The sequence below is a fragment of the Notamacropus eugenii genome, chromosome 6 (assembly GCF_028372415.1).
Source record: "Notamacropus eugenii isolate mMacEug1 chromosome 6, mMacEug1.pri_v2, whole genome shotgun sequence".
Lineage (NCBI taxonomy): Eukaryota > Metazoa > Chordata > Mammalia > Diprotodontia > Macropodidae > Notamacropus > Notamacropus eugenii.
Genome location: NC_092877.1, coordinates 248,403,543 through 248,409,984, shown reverse-complemented (window position 1 = coordinate 248,409,984; position 6,442 = coordinate 248,403,543). Strand labels below are relative to the sequence as shown.

Genomic DNA, 6,442 nt, shown 5'->3' with positions numbered 1-6,442 from the left:
TTAAATCACTTACATTTGTCCTAAGAAGCAAAGTTAAGGAGAGAGAATCATTAATTTCACATAAAGGTTTAAAATATTTTCTGGAAAATTATGGCAGTGTTTTATGTTTATTTGAAAACCAGTCTTGATCTTCAGCAAGACGATCAGTGAATCACATTCGAAAACTGATTTGAGAAACAATTTATGGGATCAGGAACATAGAAGTAATTGTGAATGCTAGCTATAAAATCTTTCACTAGTCCAATAGATCCATCTGGGTCAGCAATAGAATGCTGAAGATTTTCTTCAAACATTGGTTTACTTCTCAATAAACTGAAAGGATTGATTTGACTGAGAGGATTTCTACACTTTCCTTCTAGGATCAACATTTTGAGTCTCTTTAGCTGAATATTAAAACAATTTAACTCCAGGTTAAATAATTGCAAAAACTAAATAAGCACAGCTTGAAGTCAGGCAACTCTTCATATATATATATATATATATATATATATATATATATATATATATATATATATATATATATATATATATATATATATATATATATATATATATATATATATATATATATATATATATATATATATATATATATATATAGGGTTGGAGCCAAGATGGCAGAGTAGAAGCATGGATCTGCTGTACGTCTCCCCTCCAAGCCCTTAAAATATCTGTAAAATGACTCTAAGTAAATTCTAGAGCAGCAGAAGCCACAAAATGACAGTGAAGCAGATTTCCAGGCCAACACAATCAGGAAGGCTGACAGGAAGAGTCTATTGTATGAGCTCAAAGCCCATTCTGGACTACACTGGCACAGATAAGATTAGAGTAGGTTTCAGGGCACTGAATCCGGGCAGCTGCAAAGGTTTCCAGATTTCACAATGCACAAACATCAGAGACATCTTCAAAGGTCAGTTAGAAAGCTCTCTCATGCGGATGAAAGGGGAAAGTTTCTGGCCTCAGTCACAGCATGGAAGCAGCCATTGCCACAGCAGTGGTTTCTAGAACTCTTAGTCTGCAGACAGTGAGAGAATCAAACAGCTGGTCTGGATCTCAGTCTTGAATGGTGGTTCTGGGGAGAGGAGAAACGCTGGCATAATGGAGCTGTCTGTGGCTGTGGAGAGGGAATCCTATTCAGAGTTTCAGGGCAGAAAAGAGTGCTTGTGGTTGGTCACAGACCAGAGTACAGGCCAGGAGAGGAGTAAATACCTCTACCCTGATTATGCCCCATTGGCAGAATTGAGAGCTTACGGGTCCCTTGAGATATCTTGGAATAAATCTCCTTCAACACCACTGAAGCCTGGCATAGTATACCCTCCATTTGACAAGGAGTTTAAAAGTCAAGTAATTAACTGGTAAAATGCCCCAAAATGGGAAAATAATACTATAGAAGGTTATTTTGTGGGTCAAAAGGCATTGTTTTTCCATCTTTTCAGATGAAGATCAAAGTATACAACCAGAGGAAGACCAAAGTATACAACTGGAAGAAGACAGTGAGGTCAAAGCTCCTACACCCAAAGCCTCCAACAATTATTACATGGCCTCAGGCCATAGAAGAGCTCACAAAGGATTTTGAAAATCAAGTAAGCGGAAGAGGAGAATTTAGGAAAAGAAATGAGAGTGGTACAAGAAAATCATGAAAAATGAGTCAGCAGCTTTCTAAAAGAGACCTCTCAAAAATATGCTGAATAAAATAACACCTTTAGAAATAGACTAACCCAAATGACAAAAGAGATCCAAAAAGCCAATGGGGAAAAAATGGCTCAAAAAGCTTAATAAGCCAAATGGAAGGAAAGAGGTACAAAAGTTCATTGATGAAAGCAGTCCTTTAAAAATTGGACTGGAGGGGATAAGCTGTGTGTAATCACCTTGTTCAAGTGCTGCACTCATTTTCCCACCTTCCTTCCCTCCTTGTGCCACAATGATATGCCTGATGAACTGAGGCCAGGCCTCCTTTGCGACCCTTTCTGCATAGTCAGTTGGGTGAAGCCCGGGGTCTGGACTGACACTGGATATGTCCCCTCTTGCTAGTTCCAGGAGATGTGCACCTTCCTTACCCTTCTAGAGGACAGCTACCTGCAGCAATTCTTTGCCACCGATCTATGCTTTCAAATCTCTGTTAAGTAACTCTTGGTGATGGCTCTGATTTATTTACAAAGAGCTGATCTGTGGCTCAGTGAATATACCCACAGTAACATCTTCTTAGTCTTGTATCTAGCTAATGACATGGAGGAAGACAGAGAGGACACCAAGTATGAGATTTTGCCCTGGGGCAAGAGCTAGTGGAAACTCATGCCCAGCTTCCTGCATCAGCTTTGGGCCTGCATGGGCTACTAGGCAGCTGAGAACCTGCACTCTTGTGAACACATCATGGCAAAGAAATCATCCTATTGGGCCTAGACCAGGGAAAGGCTTGCCCATCATTGTGGGGGGTGAGTGGACACTCTTTGAGGTTTCCCCAGGGAGACCAGAACTGTTCTACTGTCCTGTCCCATGTCTTAGATTTCTCTTTACTGAGCTGCTTCATTTATGACTGCTGGCTCCAGTGGTGCCAATCTCCATTTCCTCCCAGAGATTTGTCCCCAAAATGGAACTACTTTATACAGTGTTCCTTCCAGAAGCAGTCCCCCAAACAGCCTCCTCCAGCTCAGTCCCTTCCCACTCTTTCCTTAGCCTCTTGACCCAGGAATTTTTTCCTCATTCTCCCTCCAATGCTGCTGTTAGAACCTGGGACCTACACTTTGCAGATCCTGCCTAAACTGGCTGCCACCACCTCCCCTGCTTTCTGGCAGTCAGTAGGATATAAAGCAACTGGGACTGGCCTGCTGGCCTCTCTATGCAGTGGCCTATGTGGGGTGATTGCCCTCCTGGCTCTGACTGGTATCACTGCTGCCCTCCTTCTCCCTTCTCCAGTTTCCTCATGATTGAACACCACCCTTCCTCACTGTATAATTCTTATTCTTTTTGACATCACAACGGTCTTGATTACATCTTTAATAAATTGGAGGAGACAAAACAATGGAATGGAGTAGATGAAAGCTTATGAGTTTATGAGAAATCAAGGAATTATAAAAGATAACCAAAGGAATGAAAAAAAGTAAAGACATTGTGAGATATCTCATTGGAAAAGCAACCGATTTAGAAAATTCATCTAGGAGACATGATTTGGAAATTATTTGTCGATCTGAAAATCAAAATAAAAAAAGAGCCTAGAGATTACCTTCCAGGAAATTTTCAAGAAAAACTGTCCAGATATTTTAGAACCAGAGGGTTAAATAGAAATGGAAACAATCTACCAATCACCTCCAGAAAGAGAACCTGAAAGGAAAACTACTAGGAATATTGTAGCCAAATTCGAGAATTCCCAGACAAAGGAGAAAATATTAAAAATAGCCAGAAAGTATTGTGGAAGTATTGTGGAAATCAAGTATTGTGGAAATCAGGAAAATCAGGAAAAATCAGTATAACACAAGATTTAGCAGATTCTGTACTAAGGGTTTGGAAGACTTGTAATATGATATTCCAGAGATCAAAGGCGGTAGAATTAAAACCAAGAATCATCTACCCAGAAAGATTGAGTGCATTACTTTATGGGGGAAAAAAGGAATTTCAATGAAATGGAAGATTTCCAAGCATTCTTGCTGAAAAGAGAAGAATGGAATAGAAAATTTGAATTTCAAATGCAGGAAGAAAGAGAAACATGAAAGTTAAACAGGAAAGAGAAGCCATAAAGAATTCATTAAAGTTGAACTATTTACATTCCAGTGTGGAAAAATTGTTACTTTCTGAGATGTTACTCATGAGATCTTTCTCACTATTAAAATAGTTAAAGGGAAAAAAAGCACAAGAATGTATTTATACGTAAACACAACTATATGTATACATACATATTGTAGGTGTGCATGTATATGTATGCATATGTATACTATATGTATTACATAGATATTTAGACATGTATGTACATGCATGTGTATTTTATTTATGTGCATGTATATGTTTAGATATGCATATATGTGTATGCATATATGTACAAACATGTCCATATATGTGTAAGCATGTATACATACATGTATACATATATACACATACACACAAACACGCAGACATACACAAAGGGCAGAAGGTTAGCTGAATATGAAAGGAGAATACCTAAAAAAAATATTTTCTGTTGAGTAGAATGTACTAGGAGAAAAAACTCGCAAGGGAAAAATGTAGCAAATCATCTCAAGTAAAAGAGGCAAGAAAGAAATTTCACAGTGGACGGGAAGAGGTGAGAGATGAAAAAGAATAACTGAGCCTTACTGTCATAGGATTTGGCTTTAGGAAGGAATAACATATTCTCAATTGAATATGGAAATCTATTTTACCCTGCAGGAAGACAACAAAGGAGACCAGATAGGAGGCCTAAGAAAATAGATCCGCAACTTATTAGGGAAAGGGATAATCAGAAGCAAATACAATGGTGGCAGGAGAGCTCAAAAGAGAGAATGGCATAAATGGATGGCAGCACAGGAGAGAGGGAAATGTGGTTAGTCTTTCTCAGCATAACTGTTATGGAAGTGTTTTGCAAAGCTACACAAGTGTAACATATATCGAATTGCTTGTTTTCTCAATGGAGGCGGTGGGCAGGGAGAAAGGAATAGAATATGTAACTCAAAGCTTTAAAATGAGTGTAAAAATTTGTTTTGTCTGCAACAGAGAAATTCGTTTTACAGTCAATCGGGTACAGAAATTTATTTTGTGCTATAGGAAAAAGGAAGGGAAAGGGATTGATGGGGGGGGTGATAGAAGAGAGGACAGACAGGGATAAGGGGTCGATGGGGTGCATGCTGTCCTGGGGTGGGAGGACGTGAGAAGTGAGGATAAAATTTGTAATTCAAATTCCTGTGGAAGTGAAAGTTGAACATTCAAAATAAATAAATTATATAAAAATAAATAAATACATTTAATTTTCACTTGACATTTTTCTAGTTTTAAATTCTTTCTCCCTCTTTTCTCACTCTTCCCACTGACGGTGAAGGTGGTAAATGTATTATCGTTATTCATGCAAAATCATGAAAAGTATATTTCCTTATTAGCCATTTATAAAACAAAAACAAGAAAAAATTAAAATGTTCAATTTTAATTTAGACTCCATCAGATATTTCTGTGGAGGTGGATAGAATTTTTAACCATAAGTCTTTCAGAATTGTTTTAGATCATTGTATTTCTGAGAACAGCTAAGTCATTTATAGTTGACAAGTGTATATTATTGTTATCATCTTGTATAATATTTTCTCTTCTGACTTCACTTTGTAATACATCTATCTTCTCAGGTTTTTCTGAAATCATTCTGCTCTTCATTGCTTATAGCATGATAGAATTTCATTAAAGTCACACACAGTACTTGTTCCACTATTGCCAAAGTGATAGGGAAAGTTGGAATAGTAATGCACTGCTAATAGTTTTAAATGAATCCAACTACTCTGGAGACCAATTTGGAATTATGTTCAAAAGACTATATAATATTCTGGTCAAAAGGCTATGATACTATACCATAAATAACCTTTACAGAGTGATACCACTGCTATGTCTGTTTCCCAAAGAAACAGTAAAACACATACTCAGATATGCATATATGTACACAAGTGTATATATATATATGCACATATAACGCACACATATGTGTTTATGTGTATATACACACGCACACATATATAATACATATGTGTGTATTGTATATGTATACCACATAAATATATCAACACATGTCCAAATATATACATATACAACATCTATACTTCACATATATAGCATATATCTATATTACTAAACAAATCATAAACAGGTTGAACAAAACCAATAAAAATAAGAAGACAATAACCAGAATCAAGGTAAATATAGCATCAGCAGTGATTCTGGAGTCCATGAATCTTCCAGAACTGCAGCAATTCTTTTCTTCCTTACTGTTGGGTTGCTATATATAAGAGAAACTCTGCACCAGCATCTATTAATGCCCTAATTACAGTAGATGATCCGTTTTTCAAAGCATATGATTAAATTGATACGACTTCCATAATCTTGCCTATGTATTTATTTGATCTGATCTTGGTCTTGGGAAATTTCCTATTGTCCCTGAAAGGGTAACAAACTTGGATACAATGATTCAAGAGGATCTGTAGGGGGAATTCTTACTTCCTTATTCAGCATAATATTGAGACCCTTTTCTCAGTACATGGTATGTAGTTTATTAGTTGGAATACCATATATTCTTCCAAAATCTATCCTTCCTCTTACTAAAGAACTAAAATATTATCTACTTGTTAATCTATTCTGACTCTGAAATAACTGGCTATTTGTTCTTCTCTCTTGAGGAAGTTTATCTTTTCCACATTACCTCAAGTCTCTTAACAGTGAAATCTTATCTAGCACTTCCTAAAAGAAGGTCTCTATTTCCCCAATT

The 6,442-nt window shown here is 36.9% G+C and overlaps 1 pseudogene; it reads left to right on the top strand.

Annotated features, from left to right (window-relative positions):
* The first annotated feature begins 1,921 nt into the window (after positions 1 to 1,921).
* LOC140512309 (speedy protein C-like) lies at positions 1,922 to 2,924 on the top strand (annotated as a pseudogene).
* Positions 2,925 to 6,442: the final 3,518 nt, after the last annotated feature.